The sequence below is a fragment of the Rhinoderma darwinii genome, chromosome 3 (assembly GCF_050947455.1).
Source record: "Rhinoderma darwinii isolate aRhiDar2 chromosome 3, aRhiDar2.hap1, whole genome shotgun sequence".
In the NCBI taxonomy this organism is placed as follows: domain Eukaryota; kingdom Metazoa; phylum Chordata; class Amphibia; order Anura; family Rhinodermatidae; genus Rhinoderma; species Rhinoderma darwinii.
In genome coordinates, this window is record NC_134689.1 from 351,184,690 (window position 1) to 351,199,874 (window position 15,185).

At 43.9% G+C, this 15,185-nt stretch overlaps 1 long non-coding RNA gene across 8 annotated transcripts in view; it reads left to right on the top strand.

The window, feature by feature from the left end:
- Window positions 1-15,185, top strand: part of LOC142748222 (uncharacterized) — a 108,913-nt gene that overhangs the window by 80,172 nt on the left and 13,556 nt on the right. For 7 of the 8 annotated variants that reach the window (XR_012882188.1, XR_012882194.1, XR_012882190.1 and 4 more), the window contains 3 exons: window positions 2,898-2,971; window positions 7,205-7,278; window positions 11,486-11,559. This is a non-coding gene — a long non-coding RNA (uncharacterized LOC142748222). The remainder of the gene's footprint in view (window positions 1-2,897; window positions 2,972-7,204; window positions 7,279-11,485; window positions 11,560-15,185) is intronic. The other variant, XR_012882191.1, reaches the window with a different exon arrangement.

Consider the following 15,185-nt stretch of genomic DNA (forward strand, 5'->3'; position numbering starts at 1 on the left):
TAATGGCATTGTGAAAGGCATGGAGGGCATTGTGCCATTTCTTCATTTTCGTTGGCAAAATGGGAATTGAGAACATTGTGGCTGTAATGGAGATATTGTGGCTGGGCTCAGGGACAGTGTGGCAGACATGTGGGAATAATGGCTCCAGAGGAACACTGTGGCTGGCACGTGGGCATTGCTGCCATAGGAGGAATTGTGGTTGACATAGGGACTTGTAGTTGTCATGGGAACATTGAGGTATGCAAAAAAGGCATGCAGGCCATTGTGGCTGATATGGAGTGCAATGTGGCGTTTGTGGCGGCATTGATGCTGGCATAGATAGAATTGAGGGCTTTCTGGTTGTTCGATAAATTTGTAATTGGCACTTAGGGCATTGTGGCTCGCATATGAGTAATTTGGGGATAGTGGCTGTCATGGGGGGCATTGTGGATTTTAGGTAAGCATTGTGTCTGGTAAAGTGGACAATGAGGACATAGTGGTTGTCATGGGGCATTTTAGTTGTCCTGGTTCTATTGATGTTGGCTTAGGGAGCATTGAGGACAATATGGCTGGCATTGAGAGCATTAGATTATCATGGAGCATAGTGGCTGGGATAAGGGACACTGTGGACCTTGCAGATGTCATGGCTGCATTTTGACTGGGAAATGGGACATTGTTGATTTCATGGGGGCAATTTAGCTGGCATTTAGAGCACTGTGGCTGGCATGGAGGACAATTTACGATCATGGGGGCATTGGGGCTGGCATAAGAAGCATTGGCAGCACTGTGTCTGCGCTAAAGTACATTGTGGCTCGCATAGTGGCATTGTGGCTCCTGGCATAATGACTGTCATGGGGCATTGTAGTTGTCATAGGGCTATTGAAGCCATTGTGGCTGTCATGCTTGTATTGCAGTTAACTTAGGCGGCATTGAGAGCAATGTGGTTTGGATAAGGGGCATTGTGAAAGGAATAAGGGACACTGGACTTTGTATCGGTCATGGGGACATTTTAGCTGCCATATGGGATATTGGTTAGAAGCATTATAGCTGTCACGTGGTATTGGATGTAATGGGGGCTTTGTGGTTGGTTGGCATTGTGGCTGGCAGGGAGGAAGTTGTGGCTAACATTGAGGATATTATGACTGGGATATGGGACATAGCGAGTGTCATGAGGATATTGTGGCTTGCAGGTGTCATTATGGCTGGCACGGGGACTTGTGTCTGTCATGTCTTGGTTAGCAAAGGGGAAAGTGAGTTCTTTGTGGCTTTAATAAAGGCATAGTGGCTTGCAAAGAAGCATTGACATTTGGTGGTTTCCATTTTGGCCTTCGGGCTGGCATAAGGGGCATTGACAGCATTGTTGCATGGATAAAAGTACATTGTGGTCGCATGATTGTTGATTTTCTGGTGGCTTTGTGGCTGTCATGGAGGGCATTTGACTGTCATAGTGGCATTGTGTCCCTTATAAATGACATTGTGGGTTTCATGAGGGCATAGTCACTCTTATAGGAGCATTATTGCCAGCATTGGGCATTGTAAATGCCTTGGTGTCATTGAGCACAATGTCATTGTCATTGGCGCATTGTGCCTTACATGGGAGCTTTGTGGCTGTCATGTGGTTAATTGTAGTTTGCATATAGATACTGAGGCCATTGTGTGTTGAATAAAGGACATTTGGGTGGTCATTGTTGCTTGGATAAGAGGTATCACCGGCATTGCTGCTGGGATAAAGTACACTGTAGCTGGCATGGGGACTTTGTGGCTGGCATAGTGGCCACTGACAGCATGGTTGCTGCCATTAAGGCATTTTTGTGGAGATAACGTAGATTGCGTGTGTCATGGGATCAATGGGGGTGTCATGGGGTTTTAGTGACTTAGGAGACCATGTAAATGACATGGGGCATAATGTGGCTATTATAAGAACCTTGTGGCTTGGCATGGCGCATTGTAGCTGGAATAAGGTACATTGTGGGTGTTGTGAGTGCATTGTGGCTAACCTGAAAAGCATTGTGGCTTTTTTTAAGGTCTTGTAGCTGGCACGACAGGCACTACGGTTGTCATGTGGGAATTTTGGTTGGCTTAGCAGGTATTGAAGGCATGGTGATTTGCATAGGGGGCATTGATGACTTTGTGGTTGTCATGTGGGGGAAATGTGGCTGGCACTGAGGACTTTGTGGCTGTCATTGGAGCCATTTAGATGTGGTGGGACAATGTAGCTGTCATAGGTGCATTTTGGCTGTCATTGGAAAATTGTGACTGTCGTGGCTTTTTGATTTAGGGTTTGCATGGACGATGTTTCTTTTTTGTACTATGAGGGGCACAGTATAGTTGATGTGTCTGATTTTCTTTGCCTCTCTAGTGATTTGGCCACAAGTTGCAAGTCAGCATGTAGCTATTTTCGCTACTAGTGATATCACTTTGTGTCTTAACCTGGCGCATGTGAGGTCTTTGTTGAATGTGTGATATTCTTCATGATGACTGATAATAGCTATATTGTGTCCTCTCTAGGTCACATTTAGGCCAATGTCATATATGAGTTGTAAATGGTCCACTGAATAGATTGTAGAATGGTTTTCTGTTTTATACAGATGTGGAGGAGAGTGCTATTTCTTCTAGACATCTGATCTTTGATGTGATTGGTGACTAATTTTGGGGTTGTGATCAGAGTTGATTATATCCTACTTATGGCTTCTAGTCAAGATGGGGTGGTTTGTGCATACTCTTGGATAGGAAGACTTGAGGTTGGATCTCTAGTTTGGCTCTTCAGAATGTATCACAGAAAGGGTTTAATTGGCCCTTAAAATATTTGGGGGTTTCATTAGAAACTAGGCACACTAATATCTCTTTACTGTTTCCAATACATCTATAGCATATACCAGGAATGTATTATCACACCTCTTTCTTGATTTTTTTTCTAGTTGTCTATTTGAAAGTGAAGAGAAGCAAGATATGGAATCCTCCAGACAGCGGCAATAGAGGAATCAAATGACTGGTAATTAATATTATTATTAATTACTGATAATTATCAGGCTAGTTTCTAGCCCTGGACTTTCAGAGGTGTGGTAATACCTTCCTGGTATATAAGGATATATGTCTAGTAGTACATATATTGGCTATAGATATTTAAGGGCATTGTAAATGCCTTTGTGTTCTACACATGGGTGCACTGCATTTACATTCCAACATACACATTCATCACCATCTCCACTTCCCCAATGGGAAATTTTTGGCTGCTATGGAGGGTATTGTGGCTGGCATAGGGTCTGTCCTCGCGGAATTGTAATTAGCATTGAAGACATTGTTGCTGTAATACGATGCAGTCCGTGATTGTTGTTGTCAGAGGACATTGTGGCTTTTATGGTAACATCGTGACTGGGAATTAGGGATAGTGTGGCTGTCATGAGGACATTGTGACTTTTTTGGATGCATTGTGATATTTGTGTTGGGATTGTGACTGGTAAAGTGAACAATGAGGGCATTGTGACTTAGTTGGAGATGTGGTATTAAAATGGGCATTGTGTTTGGGAATGAGGTAGTTGTCATGAGAGCATTTTGTTTGTCTTGGGGCATTATTAAGAGGCAATAAGTGAATTGTGGTTGCCATGGTTGTATTCCAAATGGCTAAGAGGACATGGAAAGTAATGTGGCTGTCATTGAGGGACTTGTGGCTGTAATAGAGATATTGTGGCTGGAATAAGGGTCATTGTGGATGTCATGTGGCATAGTGGCTCTCATGAGTGCATTGTTGCATGAATGGGAGCCATTGTGGCTGGTATTTGGCTATTTAGATAAGACATATAGCCGGTGTCATGTGGACATTGTAACTGTCCTCGCGGAATTGTAATTAGCATTGAAGGCATTGTTGCTGTCATTAGATGGCATTGTGACTTAGTTGGAGATGTGGTATTAAAATGGGCATTGTGTTTGGGAAAGTGGTAGTTGTCATGAAATCATTTTGTTTGTCTTGGGGCATTATGGTTCTCTTAAGAGGCAATAAGTGAATTGTGGTTGTCATGGTTGTATTCCGAATGGCTAAGGAGGCATTAAGGATAATGTGGCTGGCATTGTGGGACGGCTAAGGGGGCATTAAGGATAATGTGGCTGGCATTGTGGCACTTGTGGCTGTAATAGAGCGATTGTAGCTGGGATAAGGGACATTGTGGATGTCATGGGGGCATAGTGGCTCTTATGAGTGCATTGTTGCTTGAATGGGAGCCATTGTGGCTGGTATTTGGCTATTTGGATAAGATATATAGTGGGTGTTCTGTGGGCATTGCTTCTTGCATTGGGGGCATTGTGCGTAGAATGGGGGCAATCTAGTTGGAATAGGGCTATTAATGGCATTGTGAAAGGCATGGAGGGCATTGTGCCATTTCTTCATTTTCGTTGGCAAAAGGGGAATTGAGAACATTGTGGCTGTAATGGAGATATTGTGCCTGGGCTCAGGGACAGTGTGGCAGACAAGTGGGCATAATGGCTCCAGAGGAACACTGTGGCTGGCACGTGGGCATTGCTGCCATAGGAGGAATTGTGGTTGACATAGCGACTTTGTAGTTGTCATGGGAGCATTGAGGTATGCAAAAAAGGCATGCAGGCCATTGTGGCTGATATGGAGTGAAATGTGGCGTTTGTGGCGGCATTGATGCTGGCATAGATAGAATTGAGGGCTTTCTGGTTGTTCGATAAATTTGTAATTGGCACTTAGGGCATTGTGGCTCGCATATGAGTAATTTGGGGATAGTGGCTGTCATGGGGGGCATTGTGGATTTTAGGTAAGCATTGTGTCTGGTAAAGTGGACAATGAGGACATAGTGGTTGTCATGGGGCATTTTAGTTGTCCTGGTTCTATTGATGTTGGCTTAGGGAGCATTGAGGACAATATGGCTGGCATTGAGAGCATTAGATTATCATGGAGCATAGTGGCTGGGATAAGGGACACTGTGGACCTTGCAGATGTCATGGCTGCATTTTGACTAGGAAATGGGACATTGTTGATTTCATGGGGGCAATTTAGCTGGCATTTAGAGCACTGTGGCTGGCATGGAGGACAATTTACGATCATGGGGGCATTGGGGCTGGCATAAGAGGCATTGGCAGCACTGTGTCTGCGCTAAAGTACATTGTGGCTCGCATAGTGGCATTGTGGCTCCTGGCATAATGACTGTCATGGGGCATTGTAGTTGTCATAGGGCTATTGAAGCCATTGTGGCTGTCATGCTTGTATTGCAGTTAACTTAGGCGGCATTGAGAGCAATGTGGTTTGGATAAGGGGCATTGTGAAAGGAATAAGGGACACTGGACTTTGTATCTGTCATGGGGACATTTTAGCTGCCATATGGGATATTGGTTAGAAGCATTATAGCTGTCACGTGGTATTGGATGTAATGGGGGCTTTGTGGTTGGTTGGCATTGTGGCTGGCAGGGAGGAAGTTGTGGCTAACATTGAGGATATTATGACTGGGATATGGGACATAGCGAGTGTCATGAGGATATTGTGGCTTGCAGGTGTCATTATGGCTGGCACGGGGACTTGTGTCTGTCATGTCTTGGTTAGCAAAGGGGAAAGTGAGTTCTTTGTGGCTTTAATAAAGGCATAGTGGCTTGCAAAGAAGCATTGACATTTGGTGGTTTCCATTTTGGCCTTCGGGCTGGCATAAGGGGCATTGACAGCATTGTTGCATGGATAAAAGTACATTGTGGTCGCATGATTGTTGATTTTCTGGTGGCTTTGTGGCTGTCATGGAGGGCATTTGACTGTCATAGTGGCATTGTGTCCCTTATAAATGACATTGTGGGTTTCATGAGGGCATAGTCACTCTTATAGGAGCATTATTGCCAGCATTGGGCATTGTAAATGCCTTGGTGTCATTGAGCGCAATGTCATTGGCGCATTGTGCCTTACATGGGAGCTTTGTGGCTGTCATGTGGTTAATTGTAGTTTGCATATAGATACTGAGGCCATTGTGTGTTGAATAAAGGACATTTGGGTGGTCATTGTTGCTTGGATAAGAGGTATCACCGGCATTGCTGCTGGGATAAAGTACACTGTAGCTGGCATGGGGACTTTGTGGCTGGCATAGTGGCCACTGGCAGCGTGCTTGCTGCCATTAAGGCATTTTTGTGGAGATAACGTAGATTGCGTGTGTCATGGGATCAATGGGGGTGTCATGGGGCTTTAGTGACTTAGGAGACCATGTAAATGACATGGGGCATAATGTGGCTATTATAAGAACCTTGTGGCTGGCATGGCGCATTGTAGCTGGAATAAGGTACATTGTGGGTGTTGTGAGTGCATTGTGGCTAACCTGAAAAGCATTGTGGCTTTTTTTAAGGTCTTGTAGCTGGCACGACAGGCACTACGGTTGTCATGTGGGAATTTTGGTTGGCTTAGCAGGTATTGAAGGCATGGTGATTTGCATAGGGGGCATTGATGACTTTGTGGTTATCATGTGGGGGAAATGTGGCTGGCACTGAGGACTTTGTGGCTGTCATTGGAGCCATTTAGATGTGGTGGGACAATGTAGCTGTCATAGGTGCATTTTGGCTGTCATTTGAAAATTGTGACTGTCGTGGCTTTTTGATTTAGGGTTTGCGTGGACGATGTTTCTTTTTTTACTATGAGTGGCACAGTATAGTTGATGTGTCTAATTTTCTTTGCCTCTCTAGTGATTTGGCCACAATTTGTAAGTCAGCATCTAGCTATTTTCGCTACTAGTGATATCACTTTGTGTCTTAACCTGGCGCATGTGAGGTCTTTGTTGAATGTGTGATATTCTTCATGATGACTGATAATAGCTATATTGTGTCCTCTCTAGGTCAAATTTAGGCCCATGTCATATATGAGTTGTAAATGGTCCACTGAATAGATTGTAGAATGGTTTTCTGTTTTATACAGATGTGGAGGAGAGTGCTATTTCTTCTAGACATCTGATCTTTGATGTGATTGGTGACTAATTTTGGGGTTGTGATCAGAGTTGATTATATCCTACTTATGGCTTCTAGTCAAGATGGGGTGGTTTGTGCATACTCTTGGATAGGAAGACTTGAGGTTGGATCTCTAGTTTGGCTCCTCAGAATGTATCACAGAAAGGGTTTAATTGGCCCTTAAAATATTTGGGGGTTTCATTAGAAACTAGGCACACTAATATCTCTTTACTGTTTCCAATACATCTATAGCATATACCAGGAATGTATTATCACACATCTTTCTTGATTTTTTTTCTAGGTGTCTATTTGAAAGTGAAGAGAAGCAAGATATGGAATCCTCCAGATAGCGGCAATAGAGGAATCAAATGACTGGTAATTAATATTATTATTAATTACTGATAATTATCAGGCTAGTTTCTAGCTCTGGACTTTCAGAGGTGTGGTAATACCTTCCTGGTATATAAGGATATATGTCTAGTAGTACATATATTGGCTATAGATATTTAAGGGCATTGTAAATGCCTTTGTGTTCTACACATGGGTGCACTGCATTTACATTCCAACATACACATTCATCACCATCTCCACTTCCCCAATGGGAAATTTTTGGCTGCTATGGAGGGTATTGTGGCTGGCATAGGGAGAATTGAGGGCATAGGGTCTGTCCTCGCGGAATTGTAATTAGCATTGAAGACATTGTTGCTGTAATACGATGCATTCCGTGATTGTTGTTGTCAGAGGACATTGTGGCTTTTATGGTAACATCGTGACTGGGAATTAGGGATAGTGTGGCTGTCATGAGGACATTGTGACTTTTTTGGAGGCATTGTGATATTTGTGTTGGGATTGTGACTGGTAAAGTGAACTTTGAGGGCATTGTGACTTAGTTGGAGATGTGGTATTAAAATGGGCATTGTGTTTGGGAATGTGGTAGTTGTCATGAGAGCATTTTGTATGTCTTGGGGCATAATGAAGAGGCAATAAGTGAATTGTGGTTGCCATGGTTGTATTCCGAATGGCTAAGAGGGCATGGAGAGTAATGTGGCTGGGATAAGGGACATTGTGGATGTCATGTGGCATAGTGGCTCTCATGAGTGCATTGTTACATGAATGGGAGCCATTTTGGCTGGTATTTGGCTATTTGGATAAGACATATAGCCGGTGTCATGTGGACATTGTAACTGTCCTCGCGGAATTGTAATTAGCATTGAAGGCATTGTTGCTGTCATTAGATGGCATTGTGACTTAGTTGGAGATGTAGTATTAAAATGGGCATTGTGTTTGGGAAAGTGGTAGTTGTCATGAAATCATTTTGTTTGTCTTGGGGCATTATGGTTCTCTTAAGAGGCAATAAGTGAATTGTGGTTGTCATGGTTGTATTCCGAATGGCTAAGGGGGCATTAAGGATAATGTGGCTGGCATTGTGAAACGGCTAAGGGGGCATTAAGGATAATGTGGCTGGCATTGTGGGACTTGTGGCTGTAATAGAGCTATTGTAGCTGGGATAAGGGACATTGTGGATGTCATGGAGGCATAGTGGCTCTTATGAGTGCATTGTTGCTTGAATGGGAGCCATTGTGGCTGGTATTTGGCTATTTGGATAAGATATATAGTGGGTGTTCTGTGGGCATTGCTTCTTGCATTGGGGGCATTGTGCGTAGAATGGGGGCAATCTAGTTGGAATAGGGCTATTAATGGCATTGTGAAAGGCATGGAGGGCATTGTGCCATTTCTTCATTTTCGTTGGCAAAAGGGGAATTGAGAACATTGTGGCTGTAATGGAGATATTGTGCCTGGGCTCAGGGACAGTGTGGCAGACATGTGAGCATAATGGCTCCAGAGGAACACTGTGGCTGGCACGTGGGCATTGCTGCCATAGGAGGAATTGTGGTTGACATAGGGACTTTGTAGATGTCATGGGAGCATTGAGGTATGCAAAAAAGACATTCAGGCCATTGTGGCTGATATGGAGTGCAATGTGGCGTTTGTGGTGGCATTGATGCTGGCATAGATAGAATTGAGGGATTTCTGGTTGTTCGATAAATTTGTAATTGGCACTTATGGCATTGTGGCTCGCATATGAGTAATTTGGGGATAGTGGCTGTCATGAGGGGGCATTGTGGATTTTAGGTAAGCATTATGTCTGGTAAAGTGGACAATGAGGACATAGTGGTTGCCATGGGGCATTTTAGTTGTCCTGGTTCTATTGATGTTGGCTTAGGGAGCATTGAGGACAATATGGCTGGCATTGAGAGCATTAGATTATCATGGAGCATAGTGGCTGGGATAAGGGACATTGTGGACCTTGCAGATATCATGGCTGCATTTTGACTGGGAAATGGGACATTGTTGATTTCATGGGGGCAATTTAGCTGGCATTTAGAGCACAGTGGCTGGCATGGAGGACAATTTACGATCATGGGGGCATTGGGGCTGGCATAAGAGGCATTGGCAGCACTGTGTCTGCGCTAAAGTACATTGTGGCTCGCATAGTGGCATTGTGGCTCCTGGCATAATGACTGTCATGGGGAATTGTAGTTGTCATAGGGCTATTGAAGCCATTGTGGCTGTCATGGTTGTATTGCAGTTAACTTAGGCGGCATTGAGAGCAATGTTGTTTGGATAAGGGGCATTGGTAAAGGAATAAGGGACACTGGACTTTGTATCTGTCATGGGGACATTTTAGCTGCCATATGGGATATTGGTTAGAAGCATTATGGCTGTCACGTGGTTTTGGATGTAATGGGGGCTTTGTGGTTGGCTTGCAGGTAGGAAGTTGTGGCTAACATTGAGGATATTATGACTGGGATATGGGACATAGCGAGTGTCATGAGGATATTGTGGCTTGCAGGTGTCATTATGGCTGGCACGGGGACTTGTGTCTGTCATGTCTTGGTTAGCAAAGGGGAAAGTGAGTTCATTGTGGCTTTAATAAAGGCATAGTGGCTTGCAAAGGAGCATTGACATTTGGTGGTTTCCATTTTGGCCTTCGGGCTGGCATTAGGGGCATTGACAGCATTGTTGCATGGATAAAGTACATTGTGGTCGCATGATTGTTGATTTTCTGGTGTCTTTGTGGCTGTCATGGAGGGCATTTGACTGTCATAGTGGCATTGTGTCCCTTATAAATGACATTGTGGGTTTCATAAGGGCATAGTCACTCTTATAGGAGCATTATTGCCAGCATTGGGCATTGTAAATGCCTTGGCGTCATTGCTCGCAATGTCATTGTCATTGGCGCATTGTGCCTTACATGGGAGCTTTGTGGCTGTCATGTGGTTAATTGTAGTTTGCATATAGATACTGAGGCCATTGTGTGTTGAATAAAGGACATTTGGGTGGTCATTGTAACTTGGATAAGGGGTATCACCGGCATTGCTGCTGGGATAAAGTACACTGTAGCTGGCATGGGGACTTTGTGGCTGGCATAGTGGCCACTGACAGCGTGGTTGCTGCCATTAAGGCATTTTTGTGGAGATAACGTAGATTGCGTGTGTCATGGGATCAATGGGGGTGTCATGGGGTTTTAGTGACTTAGGAGACCATGTAAATAACATGGGGCATAATGTGGCTATTATAAGAACCTTGTGGCTGGCATGGCACATTGTAGATGGAATAAGGTGCATTGTGGGTGTTGTGAGTGCATTGTGGCTAACCTGAAAAGCATTGTGGCTTTTTTTAAGGTCTTGTAGCTGGCACGGCAGGCACTACGGTTGTCATGTGGGAATTTTGGTTGGCTTAGCAGGTATTGAAGGCATGGTGATTTGCATAGGGGGCATTGATGACTTTGTGGTTGTCATGTGCGGGAAATGTGGCTGGCATTGAGGACTTTGTGGCTGTCATTGGAGCCATTTAGATGTGGTGGGACAATGTAGCTGTCATAGGTGCATTTTGGCTGTCATTGGAAAATTGTGACTGTTGTGGCTTTTTGATTTAGGGTTTGCGTGGACGATGTTTCTTTTTTTACTATGAGTGGCACAGTATAGTTGATGTGTCTAATTTTCTTTGCCTCTCTAGTGATTTGGCCACAAGTTGCAAGTCAGCATCTAGCTATTTTCGCTACTAGTGATATCACTTTGTGTCTTAACCTGGCGCATGTGAGGTCTTTGTTGAATGTGTGATATTCTTCATGATGACTGATAATAGCTATATTGTGTCCTCTCTAGGTCACATTTAGGCCCATGTAATATATATGAGTTGTAAATGGTCCACTGAATAGATTGTAGAATGGTTTTCTGTTTTATACAGATGTGGAGGAGAGTGCTATTTCTTCTAGACATCTGATCTTTGATGTGATTGGTGACTAATTTTGGGGTTGTGATCAGAGTTGATTATATCCTACTTATAGCTTCTAGTCAAGATGGGGTGGTTTGTGCATACTCTTGGATAGGAAGACTTGGGGTTGGATCTCTAATTTGGCTCCTCAGAATGTATCACAGAAAGGGTTTAATTGGCCCTTAAAATATTTGGGGGTTTCATTAGAAACTAGGCACACTAAAATCTCTTTACTGTTTCCAATACATCTATAGCATATACCAGGAATGTATTATCACACCTCTTTCTTGATTTTTTTTTCTAGGTGTCTATTTGAAAGTGAAGAGAAGCAAGATATGGAATCCTCCAGACAGCGGCAATAGAGGAATCAAATGACTGGTAATTAATATTATTATTAATTACTGATAATTATGAGGCTAGTTTCTAGCTCTGGACTTTCAGAGGTGTGGTAATACCTTCCCGGTATATAAGGATATATGTCTAGTAGTACATATATTGGCTATAGATATTTAAGGGCATTGTAAATGCCTTTGTGTTCTACACATGGGTGCACTGCATTTACATTCCAACATACACATTCATCACCATCTCCACTTCCCCAATGGGAAATTTTTGGCTGGTATGGAGGGTATTGTGGCTGGCATAGGGAGAATTGAGGGCATAGGGTCTGTCCTCGCGGAATTGTAATTAGCATTGAAGACATTGTTGCTGTAATACAATGCATTCCGTGATTGTTGTTGTCAGAGGACATTGTGGCTTTTATGGTAACATCGTGACTGGGAATTAGGGATAGTGTGGCTGTCATGAGGACATTGTGACTTTTTTGGAGGCATTGTGATATTTGTGTTGGGATTGTGACTGGTAAAGTGAACAATGAGGGCATTGTGACTTAGTTGGAGATGTGGTATTAAAATGGGCATTGTGTTTGGGAATGTGGTAGTTGTCATGAGAGCATTTTGTTTGTCTTGGGGCATTATTAAGAGGCAATAAGTGAATTGTGGTTGCCATGGTTGTATTCCGAATGGCTAAGAGGGCATGGAGAGTAATGTGGCTGGGATAAGGGACATTTTGGATGTCATGTGGCATAGTGGCTCTCATGAGGGCATTGTTAGATGAATGGGAGCCATTTTGGCTGGTATTTGGCTATTTGGATAAGACATATAGCCGGTGTCATGTGGACATTGTAACTGTCCTCGCAGAATTGTAATTAGCATTGAAGGCATTGTTGCTGTCATTAGATGGCATTGTGACTTAGTTGGAGATGTGGTATTAAAATGGGCATTGTGTTTGGGAAAGTGGTAGTTGTCATGAAATCATTTTGTTTGTCTTGGGGCATTATGGTTCTCTTAAGAGGCAATAAGTGAATTGTGGTTGTCATGGTTGTATTCCGAATGGCTAAGGGGGCATTAAGGATAATGTGGCTGGCATTGTGGGACGGCTAAGGGGGCATTAAGGATAATGTGGCTGGCATTGTGGGACTTATGGCTGTAATAGAGCTTTTGTAGCTGGGATAAGGGACATTGTGGATGTTATGGGGGCATAGTGGCTCTTATGCGTGCATTGTTGCTTGAATGGGAGCCATTGTGGCTGGTATTTGGCTATTTGGATAAGATATATAGTGGGTGTTCTGTGGGCATTTCTTCTTGCATTGGGGGCATTGTGCGTAGAATGGGGGCAATCTAGTTGGAATAGGGCTATTAATGGCATTGTGAAAGGCATGGAGGGCATTGTGCTATTTCTTCATTTTCGTTGGCAAAAGGGGAATTGAGAACATTGTGGCTGTAATGTAGATATTGTGCCTGGGCTCAGGGACAGTGTGGCAGACATGTGGGCATAATGGCTCCAGAGGAACACTGTGGCTGGCACGTGCGCATTGCTGCCATAGGAGGAATTGTGATTGACATAGGGACTTTGTAGTTGTCATGGGAGCGTTGAGGTATGCAAAAAAGGCAGCAAAAAAGCCATTCAGGCCATTGTGGCTGATATGGAGTGCAATGTGGCGTTTGTGGTGGCATTGATGCTGGCATAGATAGAATTGAGGGATTTCTGGTTGTTCGATAAATTTGTAATTGGCACTTAGGGCATTGTGGCTCGCATATGAGTAATTTGGGGATAGTGGCTGTCATGGGGGGCATTGTGGATTTTAGGTAAGCATTGTGTCTGGTAAAGTGGACAATGAGGACATAGTGGTTGTCATGGGGCATTTTAGTTGTCCTGGTTCTATTGATGTTGGCTTAGGGAGCATTGAGGACAATATGGCTGGCATTGAGAGCATTAGATTATCATGGAGCATAGTGGCTGGGATAAGGGACATTGTGGACCTTGCAGATGTCATGGCTGCATTTTGTCTGGGAAATGGGACATTGTTGATTTCATGGGGGCAATTTAGCTGGCATTTAGAGCACAGTGGCTGGCATGGAGGACAATTTACGATCATGGGGGCATTGGGGCTGGCATAAGAGGCATTGGCAGCACTGTGTCTGCGCTAAAGTACATTGTGGCTCGCATAGTGGCATTGTGGCTCCTGGCATAATGACTGTCATGGGACATTGTAGTTGTCATAGGGCTATTGAAGCCATTGTGGCTGTCATGGTTGTATTGCAGTTAACTTAGGCGGCATTGAGAGCAATGTGGTTTGGATAAGGGGCATTGTGAAAGGAATAAGGGACACTGGACTTTGTATCTGTCATGGGGACATTTTAGCTGCCATATGGGATATTGGTTAGAAGCATTATGGCTGTCACGTGGTATTGGATGTAATGGGGGCTTTGTGGTTGGCTGGCAGGGAGGAAGTTGTGGCTAACATTGAGGATATTATGACTGGGATATAGGACATAGAGAGTGTCATGAGGATATTGTGGCTTGCAGGTGTCATTATGGCTGGCACGGGGACTTGTGTCTGTCATGTCTTGGTTAGCAAAGGGGAAAGTGAGTTCATTGTTGCTTTAATAAAGGCATAGTGGCTTGCAAAGGAGCATTGACATTTGGTGGTTTCCATTTTGGCCTTCGGGCTGGCATAAGGGGCATTGACGGCATTGTTGCATGGATAAAGTACATTGTGGTCGCATGATTGTTGATTTTCTGGTGGCTTTGTGGCTGTCATGGAGGGCATTTGACTGTCATAGTGGCATTGTGTCCCTTATAAATGACATTGTGGGTTTCATAAAGGCATAGTCACTCTTATAGGAGCATTATTGCCAGCATTGGGCATTGTAAATGCCTTGGTGTCATTGAGCGCAATGTCATTGTCATTGGCGCATTGTGCCTTACATGGGAGCTTTGTGGCTGTCATGTGGTTAATTGTAGTTTGCATATAGATACTGAGGCCATTGTGTGTTGAATAAAGGACATTTGGGTGGTCATTGTAGCTTGGATAAGTGGTATCACCGGCATTGCTGTTGGGATAAAGTACACTGTAGCTGGCATGGGGACTTTGTGGCTGGCATAGTGGCCACTGACCGCGTGGTTGCTGCCATTAAGGCATTTTTGTGGAGATAACGTAGATTGCGTGTGTCATGGGATCAATGGGGGTGTCATGGGGTTTTAGTGACTTAGGAGACCATGTAAATGACATGGGGCATAATGTGGCTATTATAAGAACCTTGTGGCTGGCATGGCACATTGTAGATGGAATAAGGTGCATTGTGGGTGTTATGAGTACATTGTGGCTAACCTGAAAAGCATTGTGGCTTTTTTTAAGGTCTTGTAGCTGGCACGGCAGGCACTACGGTTGTCATGTGGGAATTTTGGTTGGCTTAGCAGGTATTGAAGGCATGGTGATTTGCATAGGGGGCATTGATGACTTTGTGGTTGTCATGTGCGGGAAATGTGGCTGGCACTGAGGACTTTGTGGCTGTCATTGGAGCCATTTAGATGTGGTGGGACAATGTAGCTGTCATAGGTGCATTTTGGCTGTCATTGGAAAATTGTGACTGTTGTGGCTTTTTGATTTAGGGTTTGCGTGGACGATGTTTCTTTTTTTACTATGAGTGGCACAGTATAGT